Raw genomic sequence first — 13,497 nt, 5'->3', positions numbered from 1 at the left:
AAAATTGTAATAAGTCGTACTTTTTGTTAATTTCAAGAAAGAGGCAAGTTCAGCAAAGAGTTGTAAAAGTGGTAGTATTATTAAGACAATTAAATAATAAACAATACATTATTACAAAACAGCCAAGCGGGCAACACCTTTATGCCACCTTAAGTGGCAAGTGGTTTTGTTGTAAATAAAGTCGCTGCCTTTTATTTAATGTTAATTTTGCAATGTTTTGTTTTCATTAAGTTTTTATTTGCCATGACATGGAATTTTAATTGGGGAAAATAACGAAGGAAAACAAAACTGATCTTAAATATAGCATACAGTCAGAGAAATAAAAGCAACAACAGAACACATATTTTAAAATCTTACATTAATGTGATAACAAAACATAGCCCTAGGATACAATCATTAATCAGTTTTTTCACAAATTATATAAATTTCTAAATATTTAAATTAAATTCATCAAATTTTCTGCAGTCTATTTTTGTTTTTTGCAATACAAAACCCAGTGATATAAAGTCATTGTTATTTAAGGTATTAGTTTTTTGTTAATATTGTTTTTGTTTTTATATTTATCTAAAAAATCAACTTTATCATCCTTTTTGATGTTTTCCTCTTCTTTTGTTTTTTTTTTTTTGTTATTGTTAAATTTATATCCTTAACCATCCTAAAATTTTTATGTTTGGTAACCCTATTGCCGCCTTACAAAGCTTCTTAACACAAAAATAAAAAAATGAATTAAGCAACTCATCCAAAATAAACCATAATTTAGACAAAGAAACACAAAACTCACACAAACACAAATATACTAAAGAATTTGATCTGAAAAAATATAATAAAAGAGTAAATAATGAATTATAAAGGATGTTTATTTTGCACATTTTGGGCAAAAGAAATAATAATAACTAAAAAGGAAGCAGTATGTAGGTGGATGGTTTATTTTATATACTAAATATTTCAAAAATATAAATAAGTTTTATAGGCTTTAAGCAAAAGTGTGAAAAAAGAAAAATCTACAAAAATAAAGTTAATATAAAAAGGGTATTCAAAACATATCCTTGAAGATATTTTTGTAAATTCACAATCTCTAGGGTGCAAATTTTAAGCCTTTCTTGCTTATATTTAAATATGTAATTCGTGACATATTTGAGGAAGCTATTTGTTATCATTTTGAGAAAATATTTATACATTTTTAAATTAGGTAGATAAGGATGGTTAAAAATTGATCTAAAGCTGTAATAGAACTGAACTAGAACTGAACTAGAACTGAACTAGAACTGAACTAGAACTGAACTAGAACTGAACTAGAACTGAACTAGAACTGAACTAGAACTGAACTAGAACTGAACTAGGACTGAACTAGAACTGAACTAGAACTGAACTAAAACTGAACTAGAACTGAACAAGAACTAAATCTGTTTAGGTGTCACCCTAATATATATAAATATTTATAAGTATATGTGCATTTCTATTAATGACTGGCTTTGTACATGCATATGTACATATGTATATATACATGTGTATGTCTGTTGATTTTATTGTTCCTTAAACATTGTATTGTACTGTACGTTATTGTGTGTTGTTTAGTTTATGTTAGTTAAGTGACTCTTTTGTGTAAGCGTCAGCTGTTAAAATATGTGAAATCATGGCCCTAAACGACATCACCTCACATACTTAAATATTCTGCTAAAGGTTTTTGTTTTTCTTTTTTTGTCATTATATAAACTACAAGCAAATTCAAAACTCTACATATACACTTTCATTGAATTAGTATGTTAAATCATTTCCTTTTTCTTTGATTTTTTTTATTTGTTCGAAACACTATGGTAGAGAACATTGTGCCAGAATAGGGGAAATGAAAAGTGGCAGTAACAGCAACATTGCTTGTGTTGGTACAACTATACACAAAAGCTGAATGTACAATATGTGTCTGTGTTCAACGGAAACAGATTGCAGACAAAAGCAACAAAATGTTCGCGCTTCAATGCTAATGAAAAACCTTAAACAACATATTTTTCAACATAGTAGCGAATACAGAAAAACTAATGTTTTCCCCATAATTTTATGCAATATAATATTAAATACAAGAGAAACCGCATCAAACAAAAGGTTGAGCAAGACATGTTCAACACTCTCCTCAAAAACATGTATGTTTATATAATGTGAAAAAATCTACACAAAGACACTTTACCTTCACAAACAGACAACAATTCCAGCAAATAAAGGAAACGAGACAAAGCCCTCTACGATTATTTATGAAAAGTTTATTAGAATTTCACGACATTTGCAAAACAATAGAAATTTTTACAAGTACCAACAAAAACTCGCATATGTTGTAAATTAAACCTGAGTGCTTTATACCATCCAAAATCCGAAAAAATAAGACTACACGGCACTTAGCACTTCCAAGTACAAACATATTTATTAGAGGTAATACTCCTTCTTTAGCGGTTGTCTGTGAAATATAATTATGAATTAAATTAATTCAATTTTATTTATTGTTCACACTTAAAAGTGCCACCGTGATTACATGCTAAATATTTTTTCTTTCTGTTTTATTTATTTTAAGTTTTAATATCTTTTATAAAAGGGAGAGAGTGTGTCTTTAAGTGAATGAGTGCTTTGTTAGTATTTCTTGTTTATTTAAAAAGAAAAACACTTTTGGGTAAAAGAGAAACACCAAAAAAATATTTCTTTTGCAAATAATTCTTTTGTTTAAGTTCTAGTTCAGTTCTAGTTCAGTTCTAGTTCAGTTCTAGTTCAGTTCTAGTTCAGTTCTAGTTCAGTTCTAGTTCAGTTCTAGTTCAGTTCTAGTTCAGTTCTAGTTCAGTTCTAGTTCAGTTCTAGTTCAGTTCTAGTTCAGTTCTAGTTCAGTTCTAGTTCAGTTCTAGTTCAGTTCTAGTTCAGTTCTAGTTCAGTTCTAGTTCAGTTCTAGTTCAGTTCTAGTTCAGTTCTAGTTCAGTTCTAGTTCATTTCTAGTTCAGTTCTAGTTCAGTTCTAGTTCAGTTCTATTTCAGTACTAGTTCAGTTCTAGTTCAGTTCTAGTTCAGCTCTAGTTCAGTTCTAGTTCAGTTTTATATTAACTAATGAACAGAATTAAATCTGTAATATTAGATATGTTTCTTATAAATTTCTAATTATAGAAATAATATCTTTGCCTTTCTCTCTTTTCCTATGTACATGCCCTGCAGTCAAGTACGTATTCAATTGTTAATCACAAACTAACTTTTTTTTATTTAGTCGGTTTTTTGTTGCTGTTTCCAAGCGTTGTTGTTTTATTGGTTTTGTTGCTGCTGTTGTTTCTGTGTTGTTATTATTCTCTCTTCAAGCACATTGTTCATTTACACTGAAACCTATTGTTTATTAAGATAAATACAAAAACAACACAAGCAAATTTAAAAAATAAACTAAACTGGAAAAAATGCTAAGAATTAATTAAAACGAAAAAAAAAACAAACTTTTGCTTCCATTTATAGTGACACTTTTAAAAGAGAATCCACACAAAAATAAGGCTCTTTACTTTATTTCATTTATGCAAATAAAAGGCTTGAGATAGTGTGTGTGGCGTATGTGTGTTAAATAATTATAACACTGTTATGCACACAAGCTTTTCTTAATAACACCCTCTCATATACACTATCTAACAATTTCCGGTAACTCTGTTAGCGAAGCATAAAATATCTAAATTATAATTTAGTTTTTCATTTAAATATTTTTCTCTTTATTAGTTTTGCTGTCAGTACTTTATTTAAAATTTCTTATTAATATTAAAATTATTTACGTAATTATGACAACCGCATTCTGGAAATTGTATAAAAGCTAAAAATGACAGGAAGTGGAGAAGAACGGAATTGTGGTCATAAATTAACTATGAATTTCTTATTTTCTACTTAAACAATTTGTGTGTTGGAAATTTTCTATAGAAATTCTTTAGGTTTAAATTAAGAAATTTCAGTGAGTACAACATACAAACATACGTATGTATATTTGATAAGTAAGAAAAATAATTACTTTAATTTTTATTCTTGAGGTATTTTAGAGGTTTTGTGGAAATGTTGAATGAAAGAAAATGGAAAAGTTGTTTAAGTATGTTAAAGTTATTTTTCATGGTTGGCCAACAGTTGTGTGGATAAAGTTTAAGAAGGAATTTTATTTGACATATTTTCTACTTAAAATTTATTTATAAATATTTTAAGATTTGTTGAAGATGTTAAAATTGATTTCGGAAAATAATTAAGTGGAAGTTAAAATAAAGAGAATTATTTGAAAAGTGTTTGAAATATATTTATGAAATTGCAATGTTTTTAAACATTTACACTTAAAGAAATTTAATAAATAGGTAAACTTAAAAAAAAGAATTATTAAGCCTTTAATTTTTCATTGTTATGTAATATAATTGAATTAAAAAAGATTTTGTTTAAAATCTCGATGTCTTAACATCTGCAGATACATGTTTAGACTGTGTTTCTTACATCTCCCGTGACACTCAGTTTAACATCCATTACATATTTATATCTTTACATTTACTTAAGCTAACTCCTTCCTAGACCTCAACATCATATTGACTGTCTATTGCTTGTTTTTGTTGTTGTTTTTTCTTTTTTTTCAACATTCTTCCGTAGTCTTACAACTTCAAATGAATACAAAATTTAGTCCCATTTTCCATTTGAACAAATCTGCACTTTCACATGCTGCTGAACTGAACTGTATAAAAGACTGACTGGCGAGAGCTGATGATTACTTACTTGCACAGTACAACAGCCAGAGGGTTGAGTTTTTTTTTCATTAAACTAAATTCTCTGTGTGAGTTTTAAATTAACAGCAACATAATAAAACCAAAATGGAATAAAAGTAAAGCAAGAAAAAAAACTTTAAATCTAAACAACAGCAACAAGAAAAAAAACGCGGTTTATTTCTTTTTTATTTTGTAGCTACAACTTGCTGCTTGTTATAAAAATAGTCAAGCGTGAAAGTATTTTTCTTTTTCGATTTTTTTCTAGATTTAACAGTAACATTTACTTGTTTTTTCTCTAACTGTTTCGTAACAAATTTTCAAATTCTAAAAAGTATGTTGGTTGGCAGGCAAGCAAACAAACAATGTTTTGTGAACAACAACAAAAAAATTCAACATTTTTTCACTTGTAACTACAGACAACCAACATTTATTTGCTTAAAGGATTCTTGCTGGTGCTGCAACCTCATTGTGTTAAACTCTTTTTGTAAAAGCTATACCCTGGTGTATAAATACATAATAACTTTTACCCTAAAACAGACATGTATGATTAGGTATTTATATGTAGTTAAAATTTAGAAAACATAAACGGTTCATTTTTAAAAATAAAAAAAGGGCAGATGAAGGAGTTTTATTGAGAAATATCTTTAAAGCAAAAGTTTTTCGTTGATTTCTGTATAACAGACATTCTCAGACAAATTTTCTAGGATTTTTTTTGATTATAATATGTCTTCTCCTTGTCATTTGAAACTTTTTCTGAATTATGGTTAATTGCAAGTCTTTGAGTCTGTGTCTCAGTTCTTTTTCAAACAAAAGTTTTGTTTTATAAAGTTTATGTTGTTTATTATTTTTATTATATTAAAATTAAATAAGTATTAAATTCCCTTTTTTTTAATAAGTAATTGTTTTATACCTTAAGAAGTGTTTTTATATTTATTTTTTTTTTGGAATAAATTTTATAAAAATATTGGTCAAGTGCTTTTTTGACCTTTTTTGTTTGTGTGCATTTATATGGTTTGTTAAAAGTTTTAAAGTTGTTAAAAAAAATTAATTTGATTTAATATAAAATTTGCTTGTAAGGGCATTTTTACAAACAAAACTTTATTTTTTCGCAGAATTATAGTCATTCTTAAGAAGTAAACGTTTTATGATCGGCTGTTAGTTAGTTAGTTAGTTAGTTAGTTAGTTAGTTAGTTACTTAGTTAGTTAGTTAGTTAAGAACTTCAACATCGATATGAACGCATGTTAAAGAAATGTGCAACCTGAAATTAGTATATATGAGAAAATATGACAGATGGAATCCTGCATTTTTTTGGGAAATTTATTGCAGTTATTTTTTAAATGGTCTTGTTTTCCTTATAATAATTTTTTATGATACAAAGATTATTTTAGCTATTTTCAATAACTTTTTGCTCTCACTGTAGTTCATCATAACAAAACTGAAACAAAACAAAAAACTGCCAAATAGATTCACACTTAATTTAATACGTGTCCATTATTATTGCAATTATTATGTTTTTCGAACATTAAGAAAAACGTATAAAACATGTTGAGTTTTCTCTCTAAACTTTTTACACGTTTCTGTGTATTTTTATTGTGAATTTTATACATATTTCCCTACAAAAATTAAAGTTAAACAGTTTTTTCTTTTAGTTATTGTTGAAAACCATGTAACAAAATATGTTGTTGTTGTTTAGTAGTCAAACTTTTATTTATTCGTTTTTTTATTTTTTTTTCCAGTAAATTATTGTTAGTTAAAGTATAAATTAATTGAACACATTATTATCAGTGGAAAAGCAAAGAGAAGAGAGAAAAAAATAACAAACTATATAGAAAAATATTTATATGTATATTGTTATGTATGGAGAGTAAGGGGTTACAAAATTGAGTTCTTTTATTTGAAAGTTGGTTTTTTTAGCGAAAATTTCCGCATGTATTGTAGTTAGTTTTAACAGAACAATAAAAGGTTTGGCATGTAGAGGACCGATACAGTGCTGATTAAAAATTATTATGTAACATTATATAACATATGTAAATTATTATGTACTGTAACTAAATTTTTCCGAATATTCCGGGAATTTGTGACTTATTTTTACCCTGCAACTTAATATGGGTTAACCAAACAAATTTTAACAGAAAATATTGTATGCTTTTAGGCTGCAAATAATAGTTTGGCATTTGTGTTTTTTTCACGAATTTCTCTATGTATTTTAAAAAAATTTATAAGTGTTAAGTTTAAAAATTTAATAGATTTTTCCTGTTAATATGTAGTATACTTTTAGGAGTTATAAAATAAATTTTAATACTTTCGAGAATATTCCAAGAATTTTATTCCAATTATATTTTAATAAAACATTTTCATCAAATTCGAATTATATTAACAATACTATAAAGTAAATTTTCTCTGGATAGTTAGAAATCAATTAATTACTATTATTTTCCTTAATTCTATTTGTTTAAATTTAAATAGTTATAGAATTTAGTTGTTTACTGTACATACTTTCATTTATGATGAATTGAACAGCTAAGTGGAGAAAAAAGTTCAACTTAAATTAATAACAAAACATTTGCTAATGACAGTTGACAGCTCAAAAGTTTTAGTATATTTTTTCTCTCATTCTTGTTATTTTGTATTTTGCACTCACTCATTCATTCAATCCCCCTTAGGTGTGAGAAAAACATCTACTATTTCAAATAATAACAGCAGCAGAAGCAACAATATATGAATGTAGCAAAATAGCTGGAAGTTGGTAAAACTTTATTGTATCTCAATTAAATATATAAATATACAACTACAACAAAAATAAGGTGTTTAAAGATATAACTACATTATTGTGTTCACATTTCATAATAAGGTCAAGTAGATAGTATTAAAAAACCCTACATTGATATTGTGTTACTGAATCTGTATGAGTTTGTAACAATTACGATTTTTAATGCCTGCAGGTTAAAAGGGAAAATGGCAACGCATACACACACACATAAACACACACCATTTCTAAACATTTACTAAGAATTCCATTAGCCTGATTTCTCGACATTTAAAAAAGAGAGTGAGAAAGAGTAAAGTGAAAAAGTATAAATGAACTGAATTGAAATGTTGTAATCTAAGAATTTCCTAGAAATTATTGATTGTATTCTTGTTGACTGCTTGTTATACTTTCAAGTATAGGCAGACTTGACTAAACATTGTTGTATTCACTTCTCATTGTTAAGGATATACAAACCAGTATTTAAAATAGCTATAGATTTTTATAGAATCTGCCAACGGTTTAGTTAAATGAAATAAAATGGTGAATATAAAACGATTTTAACGAGTTTAATAAAAAATATTTTAATGCCTTAAACTGAACGCTTTAAAACCTTTAGGTATTTCAGCTGGTATTTTGATATGTTTTAATGTTAAAAAAAGACTATAAGTATTTAAATAGCTCTTTTATATTTTAAATATCAAATAACCTCAATATAATAATAATTTATTAATTAATTCTGAAATATGAGTTTAAAAAAATGTTAAACAAAATTGTTTTTACACCACTTAATCTTGTGAGTTTTTTGCTTAATTTACATAATGTTTTGAATTACATTAAGATTTCCATATAGATTTTCCAAGTTTTTATTACGCAGTTAAAATTTAAGCCTATATGTAGAAATTATTTGGTATATACATAAATATTTGCTTATACATTTTATAAATAGAAAATCTATTTTTCGATGTGGGGGAAGATATTTAAAATTGTTTTGTTTTAGAATTTTTAATTAAACCTTAAAGAATTTTGCCTAAATATAGGCAGACGCTTTTATAAATGCTAATTATTAACCCTAAAACAAACAAATAAAATAAAAAATGTTGTTTAAGTATTAAGGCTATGGTTGTTTATGTTTTAAAAACTTGCTTTTAAAGACACACTTTTTTTTAAATTCTTATGTCTATATCAAACCTTTTAGCCTTAAAATATGCAATAGAACTAGAACTGAACTAGAACTGAACTAGAACTGAACTAGAACTGAACTAGAACTGAACTAGAACTGAACTAGAACTGAACTAGAACTGAACTAGAACTGAACTAGAACTGAACTAGAACTGAACTAGAACTGAACTAGAACTGAACTAGAACTGAACTAGAACTGAACTAGAACTGAACTAGAACTGAACTAGAACTGAACTAGAACTGAACTAGAACTGAACTAGAACTAAACTAGAACTGAATTTAAGTTGTTTTCTAAAGCTGTAGGTATATTCATTTCCTGCAATAAAATTCCCTGCATTTAGTTTAAAATAAAAATTTAAAATGTATTGTCAGCAGGTGATGTGTTTTACATTTTTACTTTTTGCCTTTTTTCAGCCAATTTAAAATTTTTTCTTTGTAAAAAGCATTTAATTTTTGTTTTGTTTCAAATCCCTTGTTAACACTTTAAGCATTTAAGCTCTAAAGTAACGTGTGTACTTACAATTGCTTTAAACATAAACTCTGATACAAATAAATATTCATGTATAAATAAATACATATGTACATACAAATATGTATTAATAAATTAAAACTACTATTTACCACAATTATTTGCTAAAAGTTTTAACGGCGTTAACAACTTAAAGGGACCAACTAAATATATAAAAACCAAATAAATTTTAAATTTAAATTTATTAATAAATGTTGGTTACAATTGTTGAAACGGTTGGCTTGTGTGGTACTGTAAAGTTTGCTACAAATTATATTTGTAAATTTAATTTTGTGCGCTATAATTTGCAATAAATATCATACAGAGTAAATGTTAATGTAACTATTGACAACTATTTGACAAGCCTTTATCGTTATTTTGTTGTTGTTGTTGCCAATACGCTGGAGATTTTTGTCATTGAAAATTAAAATAAAATGCATGCAGTTTGTGCTGCAATAAATAATAATTTATATGTTTCCACAAAAAAGAAACAAACTGAATTGAGGCAGAAAAAGTTCTCTATAAAAATATGCTTGGTTATAATAGCGAGGGAAAATATTCATATATTTGTTATATATAAGCATATCAACAAATTATAATAGTTTAATATTTATCAGTAGCAATGAACAAAGGCAGTATTGCAATCGAAATAAAACATACATACATATATGTATATTTACATAATTTCATATAAAAGTTTTTTTTTGTTGAGCATGTTTATTTGTTTCCCATAGCCGGAATTAATTAAAATTGAAATTTTAAAACCGTTTTTTGTTGCTGTGTAAATAATTAATTGTTTATATAAAAATTATTTTGCGATATGTATGCAATCTATGAAAATATTGTTGAAAACAACACCATAACATTCAAAAACATGTATACAGAGAAAATAACCCGGTAGAACAGTACCGAAATTGATATAATCCGTTGCCAAAAAGTGAGCTTATTACGTTTGATAACATTTATACAAAATATTCACAAAACTTTCAATAACACTCAGTTATCATTTTGGCAACGCATTGTTGTTGACCCAAAATTCCCATATATAAGGAAAGCTTTGAAAAAGATATAAGTGTTTGCACTCGGGCAACTATTATTTGGCTAGACCATACGATTTTCATACAGAGAAAAAGAAGAACATATTATGATGAAAATTATGATTATCGTCTTGATATATTATATTTATTGTAATAATTTTAAAATATCATATTATAATTAAATACAGTTGAATTATTTCATAATATATTTTTTTTTATTTACTATAATTTTGTAATTTATACATGACTATACTATGATCAAATGTGATCATATTTTCGTTAAAAAATGCTTGTAAAATATACAAAGTGATAATATATTCACATAATATAATTCACAAATTCATGGCATTATTCTTTATAAAGTCAAAAACTTATAGATATAATGTTATAAAGCGAATGAAAATTATTTCAACTCATTTTATTGCCGCGTAAAACAACACACACACACACACATAACATAACTTGTTACAGTGAACAAAGTATTGCTATAGTAACCATTTTAAATCATGTTTTTCTCTGCATGTGGTATTACTCCAATCATACAAAAAAGTTCTTCTTTATTATATGCATTTCAGTTAAAACTATTACAGAATTTTTATATTTTATTCAATATAATTTTCAAATTTTAATATTTTCAAATAATCCATAACTCAATTATTAACATGTTTTTTAACACTTCAACCTAAGTTTGATAATTTCTTTAAACATCTTATTAAAATTAACTTTTAAAGTTAAAATACAAACCTTTTATTTTCTTCTTTATTTCTTTCTTTAAGCGTAACCATAAAGCAACTAACTACTTAGCTGTCATAAAAACTTCAACTTTAATTTCAACTTTAACAATATTACCTTCCGCTATTTCCCCACTCATTTAACGACCACTATAACTCCTCATAACACACACACACGAGTGCAACTTTAGCTGAAGCGTGTTTTTCTTGCCTTATATAAAATTTCTCTAGAAGCCTGAAAATATGCTTAAGAGTAAAAGCAAAACGCAAACGTTCTAACTAAGCAGCATAAATCTTTGTAGAAGTTATAATGAAACAAACTTTTCGATTAAAAACTTTCCGAAACAGTAATTCATATTAATGGTAATATGTACGTATTTATGTTCATTTTTTGGCAAACACGCTGATCATTGGCTTTCTTAAATTGTTTAAAAAACCAAAAAATAAATATTAAAATTATAAAGTAAAAGTTTCCCTCCAAAAAAAAAGAATATGATTTTCTTATTTTTTTTCATTCAATTGCTGGAAATTTGCTTTTATTTAAACAGCTTAGCAGACGGACGAACATGTTGTTGGACTTAATGGTGTTGTTTCAGTAGCTGTAGGTATGTAGGTATTGAATTAAAAAGTTTATTTAGGTGAGAAGAATTGAGAAGTTTTTCTTTTAACCATGTTTAAGTCTCTAAGTTTAATAACAGACGGCGTCTGTTTAAAATTAGATAAAATTGTAGAAAAGAAAGAAAAACTCAAGCAGCTAAATAAGTTTAAAGAGGCTTAAACATATTATTTGTTGGCTGTTTAACTTGTTTTCATTTATTCTTTCTTTTTTTCATTTCTTCATTGTGTTAAAAGTCAGTTGATAAAACGGCCAAAGTTTGTTTGTTAACAATACATATTTTCAATTACTTTTACTTGTCACAAAATAAATTATAATTCTTGATGTTTGCTCCTCTACTCAATTGTTTGTTATTAGTGTTATTTGTTAAATAAATTTCGAATAAATATCAATAGTTAGTTAAAAGTTTATTTAAGAGATTATAAGGGATTTATTTGAAAAATTAATGTTGAGCCCAGAAGGTATGCTACATGTTTGAAAAAATTTATAAATTTTATTTTAAAATTGTAAACACCAGATAAGTAAGTTATTAAAAAAAACGTTTTTTTCTTATAGCATATATTTAGGCATTTTAAAAAAATAAATCCATAGTATATGTTAAGGCCTAACTTTTTATAAAATAACATTTTAATAGCTGTTTTAAATCAGTTTATATTTTACTGGCTTCACTTGCTCATTAGTAATGTTATTTATGACCTCTATTTATAATTATGAATTTATTTTTTATGTCCCTTTTCAAAATTATATCCAGTTTGTGACCTTTTCATATCGTATTTTTTTATGTATAAATTTACGACTAAAACATTTATAGATTTTCTATAAAATGTCCGCTCACATTCCCACATATTTATGTCAAATTATTTATTTTATTACAAATATCTGCCTGAACAAATAGAAAAAAATATTATTTTATTATGAAAACAACAAAACTGACAAAAAATTGCAGAAAGAAGTATAAAAATATAGCGTGAATTTATGACCAGTTAAGTACACTTTGGTCATAAAATACTTTTAAAGTCTCTGTTTTATTTTCAACTGCCCCAGCACAGTGACAATCCCTTAACAATATTTTATGAGGCCACATAAAAATTGACATTTATCTTGCGAGTTAAATCTCTAAAGGCCAAATACACGTACGATAATTTATGAATGAACAGAGGAGAGCAGTAAGAAATAAAAACGGAAGAACATCTCGATTTCCTATTGACCCTGATAAATTGATTTGTGTGTATGGTGGAGAGATCGATGATGTTATTTCAATTGAAATAAAATGTTGATTATCAGAAAATCTGTTGTATTTTGACTGCTGGTACCAAGTTCATGATTTTGAATATAAAATGTGTTAAGAGTTTAATATTGAGTTTTCAATGATTGATTTGTTTTGTCTAACTAATTAACTAACTAAAAAACTAGCCAACTAACTAACTAATTAACTAACTAACTAACTAACTAACTAACTAACTAACTAACTAACTAACTAACTAATTAACTAACTAACTTACTAACTAACTAACTAACTAACTAACTAACTAACTAACTAACTAACTAACTAACTAACTAACTAACTAACTAACTAACTAACTAACTAACAAACTAACTAACTAACTAACTAACTAACTAACTAACTAACTAACTGACTAACTAACTAATTAACTAACTAACTAACTAACTAACTAACTAACTAACTAACTAACTAACTAACTAACTAACTAACTAACTAACTAACTAACTAACTAACTAACTAACTAACTAATCAACTAACCAACTAACAAACCAACTAACTAACTTACTAACTAGTTAACTAACTAGCTATGAAACTCTATTAAAAAATATTTCATGAAATATATTATTTTACTTCTTTGGTTTTTCTTGGGACGTAGGAGAAAGAAACAAAATGCTTACATGCAACGACTTCATTTTCGCTTTTTACAAATAGACCTATAAATCTATATT

General features: G+C 26.2%; 1 protein-coding gene across 1 annotated transcript in view; it reads right to left on the bottom strand.

Annotated features, from left to right (window-relative positions):
- Positions 1–13,497, bottom strand: part of LOC111684565 — a 149,021-nt gene that overhangs the window by 113,100 nt on the left and 22,424 nt on the right. The gene's annotated exons all lie outside the window — the stretch shown is intronic.

This window comes from Lucilia cuprina, chromosome 4 (assembly GCF_022045245.1).
Source record: "Lucilia cuprina isolate Lc7/37 chromosome 4, ASM2204524v1, whole genome shotgun sequence".
NCBI lineage: Eukaryota > Metazoa > Arthropoda > Insecta > Diptera > Calliphoridae > Lucilia > Lucilia cuprina.
This window is presented reverse-complemented; position numbering and strand designations above follow the sequence as displayed.